This window comes from Trachypithecus francoisi, unplaced genomic scaffold (genome assembly GCF_009764315.1).
Source record: "Trachypithecus francoisi isolate TF-2019V2 unplaced genomic scaffold, Tfra_2.0 Lachesis_group2, whole genome shotgun sequence".
NCBI lineage: Eukaryota > Metazoa > Chordata > Mammalia > Primates > Cercopithecidae > Trachypithecus > Trachypithecus francoisi.
In genome coordinates this window covers 10,106,935-10,121,723 of record NW_022681465.1, presented here as the reverse complement: position 1 = coordinate 10,121,723, position 14,789 = coordinate 10,106,935, and the positions used below count along the sequence as shown (strand labels likewise).

Sequence of the window (14,789 nt, the reverse complement as noted above, 5' to 3'; positions counted from 1 at the left end):
CCTGAGTGACTACAGCCTCAGCAACAGAGTTAGGCTCCACCTCAAAAAAAAAAAAAAAAAAAAAAAAAAGAAATGTGGCTGGGCATGGTGGCTCACACCTGTAATCCCAGCACTTTAGGAGGCTGAGAGGGGAGGATCACTTGAAGCTAGGAGTTTGAAGCTCCAGTGATCTATGATTGTGTCACTGCACTTCCGCCTGGGTGACAGAATAAGACCCTATCTCTAAAATAAAATAATAAAATAAACAAAAAATAGCTTAATTTTTATTTACAACAGAAGTTACTTGTCTTGGAAGCCAGGCACGCACGGAAATCTCACAGAAGGCTGGCTGTCTTCCTTCTGGTCTCCCTGCCTCCTCCCTCAAGGCTTCCTGATTCTCTTCTCCCTTCCGCTCTGCGGTTCCCCGCCCCCACGCCCTCTCCCTGCACATTTCTTTACCTTGGAGCCTCTCCCATCTCTCCCTCCCTCTTCCTCCCTCCCCCAGCCTCCTATCACCCCACTTCTTCCCCTCCCCTTACTTTCCTCCCTCCCTTCTCTCCTCTCCTCCCCACTGCGCCTCCCTCCCTCCTGGCCTTCCTTCCCTTCTCCGACTTCGCAGACCTCTCTTCCCCCAGGCCTCCCTCCTCCTCCTCTCCGCCCCCTCCGGGCTCCGGCTCTCCCAAGAGGCTACGACTCCGGGTGGAGCCACTGGTCCCGCAGGGATCCCCGCGTCCTCGGTCGCCGCGTCCACGGCCCTCTCGCGTCCCCGCCCGGCGCCGCGCCCGCTCCTCTGAGTTCGGCCTCCGCGCGGTGCAGCGCAGTCTCAGGCCGCGGGACAAGGTACGTGCGCGTCCCCGGGGCACAGAAGCCCGGGCCCCGCTCCTTTGAACTCGCGCGTGTGTTCTAACTATGGCAAAGAAAGTCTTTGCCGCGTGCACGGGTAAGGAACTTCCCATAATCCGTTTGCAGAAGCTGACTTTCATAAAAGTGATACGTTGTCCTTGCAGGACAGCAACCCCCACGATCCCACGCATCCGAAGCAGCCGCTGTTTACATTTTGGTATTTTCCCGTAGGTGTTTCGCCATACATTTTAAGGACATAGTGGAAATCACACCGTATGCAAACTTGCGTTCGTTTTGGCCGTTTAGCACGGAGGAGCCTTTCCTCCATGCCGTTAAATACTCCTTGTAACTCTCTTCCTGCAGTGAGACATTCTGGTTCTAGCGTTTTTACTAATATAAAACTGTGAAAAAAACAACTGAGCATATTTGCATCGAAATCAGTATCCACATTCGACAGCTTTTCCTTAGGGTGAGTATTAAGAAGAGAGGTGCTGGGTCTATGGATCTAAGAGTGGGACATCCTAAATGCTGGGTAGGTGTTGCCAAGAACGACTGGACAGTTTACACCCCACAGCCATGTGGGTCGGGCAGGCTTTGGAAACACTGGGCACTGAGATTTATGTCCACTTGCTGATGGAAGATGCCACCTGTTGTTTTCAAAGCCCATTTAAAATAAAGTGGTTAGTAATGAGCCTCGTCGGTATCCGGGGAATCCTATCCAGGCCTGGAACACCAGAGAAAAAGCAGACTGCAGGGGCGTCGTTGGCATGTCTAAGAGGGCGGATGTGTGCTCCTCCAGGTAGCTTCCTAATCCATGCTCTCTCAACCATAGACACTTGGAAAATACAAGGATGACTGCTGAAAAATAAATATTTGGAGAAGTTTGATGTTTACATAATCATCTAAGGAGAAGTACTGGCCCTGCCTTCCCTGCTGCAAGATTGAAAATCACTTGCCATGTTCCTACAGCCTTTAACCAGTAAAGGAGGAACCTCCTGCCTTTCACATTAGACCCCACCTTCCTGTGTTGTCTTGGGGTCTCTGTAACCCTGAGCCCTGGATTCACTTCCACGTGGTTTCTATTTCTCAATTTCTAAAGCTTCCAGAAATGTATTCCTCCCTTCTCTCCTCTCCTCCCCACTGCAGCTCGCTCCCTCCTGGCCTTCCCTTTCCCGACTTTGCAGACCTACCTCTCTTCCCCCAGGCCTCCCTCCTCCTCCTCTCCGCCCCCTCCAGGCTCCGGCTCTCCCAGGAGGCTGGACATGTATTCCTAGACTTCCCTGCTTGTTATAATCCCAACTGCACCAGTCCCCTTTGCTTGTCAAAATCTGTTTTCTCTATTTCTGTTGAAGAACTGTGTTGTGCCTGGAAGTCTGACTTGTGAGTTATTTGAATCCTTAGGACATGAAATCAGGAAAACTACACCCGCACCATACTTTACCACCTGTCTCTTATCTCTCTGACTGCCAGTGTTAGGGAATGTTTGATTACATTGTTAAAAGAAAATTTTCAGCCAAAGGTGAAATCATGACTTTTATACAGATATAAAAGTGGTAAATATTTTATTTTATTCATTAAAGAGAGAAATAGGCAGATATTGTAACTGGTTCAAAAAAGAAGTCAAGAAGTGGAAATGTATATGGAGTAAAGGAATAATGCCTCATGAAGGTACGGCGCAGGAGAGCACACCCTTGGAATCTGCAGATCAAATACTCAACTCTAAGGCCTGGTGTGGTGGCTCATGCCTGTAGTCCTAGCGCTATGGGAGGCTGAGGCAGATGAATCCTGAGCTCAGGAGTCTGAGACCATCCTGGCCAACATGGTGAAACCCCATCTCTACTAAAATGCAAAAATTAGCCAGGCGTGGTGGCATGTGCCTATAATCCCAGCTACTCAGGAGGCTGTGGCAGGAAAATTGCTTGAATCAGTGGGGCAGAGGTTGCAGTGAGCAGAGATTGCACCATTGCACTCCAGCCTGGGCAACAGAGCGAGACTCCGTCTCAAACAAAACAAAACAAAACAAAACAAAAAAAACACCAGTGATCCCCTTGGGTTTTAATGTGTAATTTTCCAGAGGCACGTGCTTGTGTGAGGCAGAGTGAGTCTCCTTCACCCCTGCAGAGTGACTCTTGTGGCCCTTCCAGCTTGGCCTCACACAAGCAAGTCCTTCTGGAAAATTACTCATGAAAACCCATGGGGATCACTGTTGAGTATTTGATCTGCAAATTCCAATTTCATATGCTCCTCTCCTGTGTGTACCATCGCACAGAAGTCATTCACACATATGCAGCACCTTGCAGCAATGTCTATGGGGAATCATGCATTCGTGCTGGTGGCCGGGGTGGATATTGCCGAAGAGCATGGCCCCCAGAGTGTCCTGCAGGGCACTCCCCAGAGCTAGGAAGAGCGTCCTGATTTCCAGAGACCTCACCAGTGGAGACCACAGAACTGACCTGCGACCTGGGGATGACCAGAAGATGGCCCCAAACACATCTGCCATGATGCAGAAAAGCCTTTATTGACACATGTGTAACGAGGACTCTGTCATGCATCTCAGACACACAGTCCTGCCCCAGCACAGGAGGAAAAGGAAACCTTCTTACTCACAATAAAGCACCTCATCATATGTAAAATAAATTTTGTGCCACAGTGGAAAAGTACCCATGTCTATAGCACACTCTCTGCACGAAGCTGGCTGATTCCACCTTCGTTCATTGTACTTGAGCCATTTTTAGGGATAAGTGGCAGATCTGATAGATTTGTAAATTCTGTCATGTCTCCATGCAGAATTAATGGACTCTTTCCCCTCCTGTGGAGAAAAGTTAAAAAAAAAAAAAAAAAAAAAGACATGTTGCCTAGGCTGGTCTCTAACTCTCAGTCTCAAGCAATCTTCTTGCCTCAGCCTCCTAAAGTACTGGGATTACAGGTGTGAGCCACTGCACTTGTCTTCGTTTGCAATTCATCTCAGCGTTTCTTTTGTCAACTAAAGAATGGTGAGTTTCATAAATTTGGAAAAAGAGAGCTTTATTTCTCATAAAGTGTTGCAGCCTGCAAGGCAGCCATTCTGACAGGCTGGGAAGGGTAGTCTCTGTCCAGAAGCTGAAAACAGACCTTTCCAGTGTGGGAAGAATAGTACAGGGATCTGTGCTGAACAGTGTGGCCAAATACACAGATTCAATAAGCTATAGGGGGGCTATAAATTTTTAAAATAATTTATTAGTTAATATTTTTGAAACAGGGTTTCATTGTGTCCCCAGGCTGGAATGCAGTGGCACGATCATTGACTCACTGCTGTCTTGACCTCCTGGGCCCAAGTGATCCTCCTAGCTCAGCCTCCTAAAAGGCTGGGACCACAGATGTGTGCCACCAAGGCTGGCTAATTTTCTAATTTTTTTTTTTGTAGAGATGGGGTTTTGAAGAGATTGGCCTTCCAGTGTGCTGGAATTGTAGGCATGAGCCACTGAGCCCAGCCCCTCCTTCCTGTCATGGCCTGAATTAGTTTTACAGGTTTCTTTAGCATCCCCTTGGCCCAGAGGAGAGGTCCATTCAGTTAGTTGGGAGGCTTGGCATTTGATTTTTGGTTTACAGTGCATCTGCAGGAGGAAGCTAAAATCCTGAAAGATGTATACAGAAAATATAGTACAGTTAGTTGAGGGTCAAGGCTATGTTCCCTGAGACTTGCCAGGGTAGAAACTGTTCGCCCTGCCCATTGTAAACTTGGCCTTTGGCACAAGGCGTGGCCTGGCTGCTGTGCCCTTGTGGAGGGTCTGGGCAGGAGTCCAGCCTTCGACATGCACCACACACGGGCCTCTCCTGCGGGAGAATAACCTTGCAGGATCAGTGTGGAGAGCTGCTCACCTGCCTGTAAGCATTCCTTTTGCAAAATGGATGTCAACTGAAAATAAAGTAAAAACATTCAGATTAGAGGCTTCCTGGAATGGCCAGGATTTTCTGTGATCCCTGGATCCTCATAGAACAAACAGCTCGGATAAGAAGTCAGCCCAGACCAGCCTGGCCAACATGGTGAAACCCTGTCTCTACTAAAAGTATAAAAATTAGCCGGGCGTGGTGGCAGGCACCTGTAGTCGCAGCTACTTGGGAGGCTGAGGCAGGGGAATCGCTTGAACCCGGGAGGCGGAGTTTGCAGTGAGCGGAGATCGTGCACTGCACTCCAGCAAAAAGAAAAAGGAAAAAGAAAACTCTACAGGCTTGGACTTGCTGCTTGTGTCTGAGGGGTGGGGCAGTCTTGGAAACTGAGCCCTCACCACCCCCTGCCCCACCCCCTTACATTTGGTCATCGTGTTGATGATCGTTGTATTGTGAGAGCAGAGGGAAACATGGCTTGAGAGTTTTTCTGAAACGGTGTCAAATAACAATGTTGAATTATTTGTCTTACTAATTATAGTTCTTTTTTTTTTTTTTTTTTTTGAGACGGAGTCTCGCTCTGTCGCCCAGGCTGGAGTGCAGTGGCCGGATCTCAGCTCACTGCAAGCTCCGCCTCCCGGGTTCACGCCATTCTCCTGCCTCAGCCTCCCGAGTAGCTGGGACTACAGGCGCCCGCCACCTCGCCCGGCTAGTTTTTTGTATTTTTTAGTAGAGACGGGGTTTCACCCTGTTAGCCAGGATGGTCTCGATCTCCTGACTTCATGATCCACCCGTCTCGGCCTCCCAAAGTGCTGGGATTACAGGCTTGAGCCACCGCGCCCGGCCACTAATTATAGTTCTATAATGTAGCTTATGAAAACCAAACCAATAAAACTAGAGTCCAGTTGTCCTTGACTGGATAACTAGTTATTAATTTCTTTCTTCTCAAAATCTAATTACTTTATTTCTAATTATGAAACACTAAGAATATGCAGTAATGTGAAGGACATTATATAACAGCCATCCTTTCACATCACCCATATTTAAAAGATAGTACCATTTTGCCCTATATACTTCAAATCAAAACTTTTTAAGGAAATAAAATATAATAAAGCCCACAATCTCCGTTTTTTCTCCCCTCTCATCCCAGTAACCATCGTCCTAATGGTGATAATTCATTCCCGTGCTTGATACTTTTCCTACAGTATGTTCATTAGTAAAATGTATATTTTTTGGTTGTTTTTAATTTAGCATCAAAGTGTATGTTTTTTGGCTGTTGTTTAGTATCAAAATGCTATGTCTTTTTACATATTATGTTTTTGAGATTTTTTAAGTTTTGTATTTTCATTTTTAGAGACAGGGTCTGTCTGTGTTGCCCAGACTGGAGTGTAGTGGCATGATCATAGCTTACTGCAGCCTTGAATTCCTGGGTTCAAGTGATCCTCCTCTCAATCTTCTGAGTAGCTGGGACTACGGGTGCACGCCACCACGCCCGGCTAATTAAAAAAATTTTTTTGTAGAGATGGGGTCTCCCTGTGTTGCTCAGGCTGGTCTCATACTCCTGGCCTCAAGCTATGACCATGCCTCGACCTCCCAAAGTGCTGGGATCACAGACATGAGCCACTGTGTGGGCCTGGAGATTTATTGTATTGATAAATTCAGGTGCAGCCTGTTCATCAAACTGTTGTGTAATATTCTTTTTATGAATGTATTTGTTTTCTAGGGCTGCCATAACATTACCAGATACTGGGTGACTTAAAGCAACAAAGTGCCTCATAGTTCTAGAGGCCAGGAGTCCAAATTGAAAGTGTCAGCAGGGCTCTGCTCTTTCTGAAACCTGTAGAGGAGAACCTTTCCTTGCCTATTCCAACATCTGGTGGGGGCCAGCAATCCTTGGCTTGCAGGTGCATCCTTCCTGTCTCCACCTCCATCTTCATACGGCTTTCTCTTCTGTGTGTCCATTGTGTCTTTGTCCACATTATCACCTTCTTAGATGGACACCAGTCATTGGATTTATGGTCTACTGTACTCCAGCATGACCTCATCTTAACTACAGGACATCTGCAAGGACCCTGTGTCTAGTTAAGGTCACATGCAAAGGGAGTGGAGGATAGGACTTAAACATGTATTTTGGGGGAACACAATTCAACCCACATCAATCAATAAATTGCAGTTTATTCATTCTCCTGTTGGTGGTCAATTAGATTAGTTCCAGGTGTTGTCATCATATTAGTGGTGCCAAGAACATTTTTCCATAATCACTGCATGTGCCTGTGTGGGCACATGCGAATTTTTTCTCTCTCTCTCTTTTTTTTTTTTTTTTGAGATAGGGTCTCACTCTTAACGCCAAGGCTGGAGTGCAGTGGTGCAATCTTGACCTCCTGGACTCAAGCAATCCTCCCACCTCAGCCTCCTGAGTAGCTGGGACCACAGGTGCACACCACCATGCCTGGCTAATTTTTCCTTTTTTTTTTTTTTTTGTAGAGATGGGATTTTACCATATTGCCCAGGATGCTCTCGAACTCTTGAGCTCGAGTGATCCCCCTGCCTTGGCCTCCCAAAGTGCTGGGATTACAGGCATGAGCCACCGTGTCCCACCACGTGTGATATGAATTTCTCTAGGGAAACATCTAGTGGTGGGATATCTGGTGTGTGGGGTATCTGCTTCTTTAACTTTGCTAGACTTTGCCAGACAGCTTCCAGGGTTTGAATCATTTCACGTGCCCTCCCATTTTCCTACAAGTGTACCATCATCTCTGTGTGTTAACAGACTTTCGCAGTCTGCAAGATGGAAAACAGTACTTCATTCTTGTTTTTATTGTAATTTCCGTAAGTACAGTGAGGTTGAATATCTCTTCATGTGTCTATGGGCCACTCAGGTGTACTTTTTTGTAAATTGCCCATTCGTATGAATTTTTCTATTGTGTTGTCTTTTTCTTGGTGACTTATAAGAATTCTTTATATATTTTATCTAGACACGAAGTCCTCTGTTCCTACAATAATACCTTCTCCTAGTCTATCTTGTTTTCTCACTTTGTTTATGGAGACTTTTATCTTAATGTTAATCATTATCTTATTAATCTTTCATCTTACTTACTATCTTATTAATGCAATTTTAAAAGCTTTTAGTCATGGAAAATCTCAGGCATATATAAAAGTAGAGAGATTAGTACAGAAGACACTCCAGCTGCACCACCATCAGCACGTGGACACCTTGTCCCCCCACCCCACACGGAGCTATTTTGGGTTTTTATTTGTTTGTTTTTCGAGATGGAGTCTTGCTCTTTCGCCCAGGCTGGAGTGCAGTGGCGAGATTTCGTCTCACTGCAACCTTTGCCTCCTGGATTCAAGCGATTCTCATGCCTCAGCCTCCTGAGGAGCTGGGATTATAGGCGCTCACCACCATACCTGGCTAATTTTTGTATTTTTAGTAGAAACGGGATTTCACCATGTTGGCCAGGCTGGTCTCGAACTCCTGACCTCAGGTGATCCACCAGCCTTGGCTTCCCAAAGTGCTGGGATTACAGGTGTAAGCTACCGTGTTCAGCCCAAATGGGGGCTATTCTGAAGTAAATCCCAGACCTCTGGTCATGTCATCTGTGTGTACATCGTGATATGGTGATGCATCTGTGAAAGAGAAGGACTCAGAAACACATGGTTGCAATGCCATCATCTTTCCCTGCCAAAATTCACAATAATTTGCAGTATCATCAAATATCCAATTAGTATTCAGTTTTCTTCAGTTGTCTTTCCTTTTTTTAAAAAAAAAAACAAACAAGGCCGGGCGCGGTGTCTCAAGCCTGTAATTCCAGCACTTTGGGAGGCCGAGACGGGCGGATCACAAGGTCAGGAGATCGAGACCATCCTGGCTAACCCGGTGAAACCCCGTCTCTACTAAAAAATACAAAAAACTAGCCGGGCGAGGTGGCGGGCACCTGTGGTCCCAGCTACTCGGGAGGCTGAGGCAGGAGAATGGCGTAAACCCGGGAGGCGGAGCTTGCAGTGAGCTGAGATCCGGCCACTGCACTCCAGCCTGGGCGACAGAGCGAGACTCCGTCTCAAACAAAACAAAACAAAACAAAACAAAACAAAAAACAAACAAACAAACAAAAACAATTGGTTACAATGAAATGGGATTTCTTTTTTTTTTTTTTGAGACAGAGTCTCGCTCTGTCGCCCAGGCTGGAGTGCAGTGGTGCCATCTCGGCTCACTGCAACCTCCGTCTCCTGAGTTCACGCCATTCTCCTGCCTCAGCCTCCCGAGAAGCTGGGACTACAGGTGCCCGCCACCACGCCCGGCTAATTTTTCTATTTTTAGTAGAGACGGGATTTCACCGTGTTAGCCAGGATGGTCTTGATCTCCTGACCTCGTGATCCACCCGCCTCAGCCTCCCCAAGTGCTGGGATTACAGGCGTGAGCCACCATGCCCAGCCGTGAAATGGGATTTCTAATCCTTTATGGGTTTTTTTGGGGGGGGGCCAAATTTAAGAAATTCTTCATTACTCCAAAGTACAAGAAAAAAGTATTCCGTATTTCCCTCTGATCACTGAACTTTGCCTTTCATACTTAGATTTCTAGCCATCTGATATGCTCGCACACTGGGGTAGGTGAGGATCCATGGTGGTTTGTTTTCTCACCTGGGTAGCTCAGTGCTGCAGCCTTGCCCCATTGATGGCCAGTCCCTCCTCCCACCACAGGTCCCTCCTGCCCCCTCTCATGACTACATAGCCCCATTGTATCTGACCCCCTCTCTCTGCCTGCTCTGCGCCTGCTCTGCGCATGTTCCCGCTGCTGGACCTGGCTGGAGGAAACAGCCATACATTTCCCCGACCACAGTACTTCTCCCCTGGTCCCCGTTTTCCTGCTTGTCCTCTCCCCAGCCCTCCTCCTGCCTCTCACCCTGAGCTGCTGACTCTGCTTCTCAGTTCTGTGAGCAAACAGATGCCAACAGGGAGCATCCACACTCTCCTGCCCCATACCCACCACCACCTGTGTCTGTGTCCACGTCCTCAGCCTGGCTTGGGCGCGTGAGGACTGTCCACACTGCCAAAGAAGGCAGGGCCTCCACTATGCACCAGAACCTCCCCTCCTACTCTCCAGTTTCCTCTCTCCCTGGGTCACTGACTGTGATTTGTTTATTTTCCTCTCTGTGGTATCATTCTCATCCACATACAAATAGGCTGAGATTTCTTCCACTTAAAAAAAAAAGGCTCATCACTGTATCTTCCCTCCGTCTTTTGCACAGTCTCTGCTCTTTTTTTTTTTTTTTTTTTTGAGATGGAGTTTAGATCTTGTTGTCCAGGCTGGAGTGCAATGGTGCGATCTCAGCTCACTGCAACCTCTGCCTTCCGGGTTCAAACGATTCTTCTGCCTCAGCCTCCCAAGTAGCTGGGATTACAGGCATCCGCCATCGCACCTGGCTAATATTTGTATTTTTAGTAGAGACGGGTTTTCCCCATGTTGGTCAGGCTGGTCTCGAACTCCTGACTTCAAGTGATCCACTTGCCTCTGTCTCCCAAAGTGCTGGGATTATAGGCGTGAGCCACCGCGGCTGGCCTCTTTGTTCCTGTTTCTGTCAGAAGTCTTCTAAGAGTTTTCTGTGTTCACTGTATTTAGTTCTTTCCTCTCATTCTCTCTCTCTCTCTCTTTTTTTTTTTTTTGTTTGAGATGGAGTCTTGCTCTGTTGCCCAGGCTGGAGTGCAATGGCGTGATCTCAGCTCACTGCAACTTCTGCCTCCCAGGTTCAAGCAGTTCTCCTGCCTCAGCCTCCCAAGTAGCTGGGATTATAGGCATGTGCCACCACGCCTGGCTAATTTTTGTATTTTTAGTAGAAACGGGGTTTTACTGTGTTGGCCAGGCTGGTTTCCAACTCCAGGCCTCAAGCAGCCCGCTCACCTTGGCCTCTTAAAGTGCTGGGATTACAGGCATGAGCCACCGTGCCCAGTCTCCTCTCAGTCTCTTTTAAGCCCACTGTGATTATGCTGTCACCCATGCCCTCGTCCAAGCCTGTCCTTGTGGAGGTCACCAATGACCTTCACTTCGCCAAGCCCTGAGGGCAACTCTCACCATTCGTTGCTCTCCCCTCGATACCCGTTCTTCACTTGGGTCCAGGACACCACACTTGGGGTCTTCCTCCCCCATCACTGGCTGTTCCTTCTCAGGCTCAGTCCTCACTTGCTGGTTCCTTCTGATCTCCCTGAATGTTTGTGTTGAAGGACCCCAGGGCTCAGTCTTCTAGATTTCTCTTTTATTCATCCACCATTATTCCCTGAAGGGTGTCATTCATTCTTAAAGTTTAAATATCTACAGGCCCAGCGCAGTGGATCACCTGAGGGCAGGAGTTTGAGAGCAGCCTGGCCAACATGGTGAAACCCGTCTCTACCAAAAAGACAAAAATTAGCCGGGTATGGTGGTGCTCGCCTGTAGTACCAGCTACTCGGGAGGCTGAGGCAGGAGAATTGCTTGAACCCGGTAGGTGGAGGTTGTTGTGAGCCGAGATTGTGCCACCGCACTCCAGCTTAGGGGACAGAGTGAGCCTGTGTCTCAAACAAACCAACCAAACCTACATACAGTCATTCTTGGTATCTGTAGTAGTAAAGTTACTACAGACACTGAGTTAGCAAATCCTCAACTATTGCTCCTGGGGGAAAATACAGGTTAGCTTCCTGTAAAGCTCTGGCCTGGTCACAGCAGTTTCCTCAGTTGACCCATACATCAGCCTGGTTTTATGTGTGTTTTTGTGGAAGACACCATTCTAATATATATTGTTGACTCATTAACAGGGAGCTCATGGCCAACAGGTCTGTAACTTGTGCCTGAAAAAAGCTTCTCCAATACACACATTTTCCCCATAAGGCACATCACAGCCTTCCCGTGCTTAGCCACACTAGACAGCATATGAGCCCTAAGTGTGGGGCCCTTTTAAATGGCAAAATCAACCCCTTAAAAAGCACAAAACTGTGCACTAAGACCGTGCAAAGGACACTTGTTTACACTGAGAGCTGAAATGAGAAGCAAAGTGTTGTGGGCACTTGGGCTGCTCTAACAAACGTGGCTTCAACAACAAACATTTCTCACAGTTCTGGAGGCTGGGAAGTCCAAGATAGAGTTGCTGGCAGATCCAGTGTCTGCTGAGTGCCTGTTTCTGGTTTGCAGATGGTCATCTTCTGGCTGTATTCTCACCCAGCAGAAAGAAGGCAAGCCAGCTCTCTGGGCTCCTCTGAGGTCCTCAACCCATTCTTGAGGACTCTGCACTTGTGCACTACCTGCCTCTCAAAGACCCCACCTCCAAATATTCCACTGGAATCAGGGTTTCAACATCTGACTTTTTGGGGACACATTCAGTCTGTTGCACCCTGTGTGTCCTCAGCTGGGAATGTGGACATCGACAGTTCACATTTTTTGAATGTCCATGAATGATGGAGGGGTTACAAAATACACTCAGCAGGTATGGCCAGGCACAGTGGCTCACATCTGTAATCCCAGCACTTTGGGAGGCCGAGGTGGGCAGGATCATCCGAGGTCAGGAGTTCGAGAGCAGCCTGGCCAACATAGTGAAACCCCGTCTCTATTAAAGATACAAAAATTGGCCGGGTGCGGTGGCTCACGCCTGTAATCTCAGCACTTTGGGAGGCTGAGGTGGGCGGATCATGAGGTCAGGAGATCGAGACCATCCTGGCTAACATGGTGAAACCCCATCTCTACTAAAAATACAAAAAATTAGCCGGGTGTGGTGGTGGGCGCCTGTTTTCCCAGCAACTAGGGAGGCCGACGCAGGAGAATCACTTGAACCTGGAGGTTGCAGTGAGCCGAGATCATGCCACTGCACTCCAGCCTGGGCGACAGAGCTGGATTCTGTCTCAAAAACAAACAAACAAACAAACAAACAAACAAAAATTAGCCAGGCATGGTGGCGGGCACCTGTTTTCCCAGCAACTAGGGAGGAGAATCACTTGACACAGGAGAATCACTTGAACCCAGAAGGTGGAGGTTGCAGTGAGCCGAGATCACGCCACTACACTCCAGCCTGGGCAACCAGAGTGAGACTCTGTCTCAAAAAAAAAAAAAAAAAAAAAAAAAAATCAGCAAGTAGATGAGTTCATGAATACAGAATCTGCAAACAATGAGGGTCAGCCGTATACTCACATCACTCTCAAAGTTGTCGTTTTAGCTTGGGCCCCTGGCTCTTGAACCTCTATCGTGTCACCCAGCTTTTCTCTGGGATGTGTAATAGACACCTGAGCCTTAATATGCCCCAAACTGAAGTCCTTATCTCCTCAAACCAGCTCTTCCCGCATCCCTTCTAATTTAAACACACTCCACCCTCCGGTTGCTTAGGCAGAAACCCTTGTAATCATCACTGACTCCTCCTTTTGTCTGATGTCCCCACACATACAATCTGTCTGCAGAACTGAGTGGCTCTGCCTGTAAAATCTGCCCACACTTGACCATTCCCTCCCTCTTACCATCACCATCCTGGTGTGAGCTGCTTCATCTCTTGGCTGGATTGTTGCTGGAGCTACCCAACTGGACTTTCTTTTCTTCCTGTGCTACTTGATGATCTCTTCTTAAAACAGCGTCCTAAATGATACTTTTTTTTTTTTTTGAAACAGGATCTCTCTGTGTCATCTAGGCTGGAGTGCCATGACATAATCGTGACTCACTGCAGCCTTGACCTCCCAGGCTCAAGGGATCCCCCTACCTCAGCCTCCCGTGTAGCTGGGTATACAGGCATGTGCCGCCATGCCCAGTTAATTTTTGATTTTTTTTGGCAGACATGGGGTCTTGCTATGTTGTCCAGGCTGGTCTCAAACAATCCTCCCACCTCAACCTCCAAAAGTATTGAGATTACAGGCTTCAGCCACCGTGTCAGGCCAATGATACTTTTAATCTACTCAAATAAAGCCACTCACTTCCCCAAAATTCTCCAGTGGCTTTTGTCTCACACTGAGGAAAAACTGAATTCTTCCAGTAAAGCTCTGGGAACTCACACTGTTCCCTGCTGCTCTCTCCCCTGGCTCTTTCTGTTTCAGCCACACTGGTCTTGCTGTTCATCAGACATGTCAGATGTGCTTCTACCTCAGGGTCTTTGGCACTTGCTGTTTGTTCTGCCTCGACCGCTCTTCCTCCAGATATGTGCAGGGCACCACCCCTCACCTCCTTTGCCCAGTGGTGCCTTTCCAACAAGCTGTTCCCCAATACACCGTTGTAAATTGCAACCCACACCCTCAATCCAAGATTGTCTTCTTTCCTCCTCTCCTGTTTTTCTTCTTAGCATTGATGACCATCTGAAAAGCACATTGTTTCTGTGTATTTCATCCCACTAGACTGTATGATTCCTGAGGGCAGGGATTTTTATTTGTTTCGTGCTTTGCTGTTTCCCCAGAACTTTCGGCAGTGTTTGTCACAGAGTGGTGCCTCAATAAACATTGTGTGGATGACTGGATGAATATACATGAGTCTGCTTCTAGAGTCTTTGGTCTGTTCTATTGATGTATTTGCCTATCCAGCAATACCATACTGTTTTAATAGGTTTTGTTGTTTGGTAAATTAATTTCTCCTTCTCCATTTTCTTTCCGTTATCGTGGCTATTCTTGTTTCTTACCTCTTTTTATTAGTTTTAACATGAAAATTCATTTGGCATTTTTACTGTAATTGCATTGAATTTATAGGTTAGTTTGAAGAAAACTGCCATCTTTACAATATTACTTATTTTGCACATTGCTAATGACTCATCAATTTGCAAGATACATGTCTTCATTTATTTAGGTCTTTTTTGTCCTTAATATTAAAAGGTAAATTTTCTTTAAATATCTTGCACATCTATTGTTAGCATTGTTCCTAGTTAACAAATGTTGGTATTATGAGTGGTATCATATAAAAATTATATGTTTTGGCCAGACGTGGTGGCTCATGCCTGTAATCCCAGCATTTTGGGAGGCCAAGGCGGGCGGATAGCCTGAGGTCAGGAGTTGGAGACCAGCTTGGCCAACATGGTGAAACCCCATCTCTGCTAAAAATACAAAAATTAGGCCGGGCACAGTGGCCCACGCCTGTAATCCCAGCACTTTGGGAGGCTGAGGCAGGTGGATCACGAGGTCAG

General features: G+C 47.2%; 1 protein-coding gene across 1 annotated transcript in view; it reads left to right on the top strand.

Moving 5' to 3' along the window:
• The first annotated feature begins 387 nt into the window (after window positions 1-387).
• CMBL (carboxymethylenebutenolidase homolog) overlaps window positions 388-14,789 on the top strand; it is a 33,539-nt gene continuing 19,137 nt past the window's right edge. The window contains exon 1 of the mRNA XM_033178791.1: window positions 388-819. The gene's annotated coding sequence lies outside the window, so the exon portion shown is untranslated. The remainder of the gene's footprint in view (window positions 820-14,789) is intronic.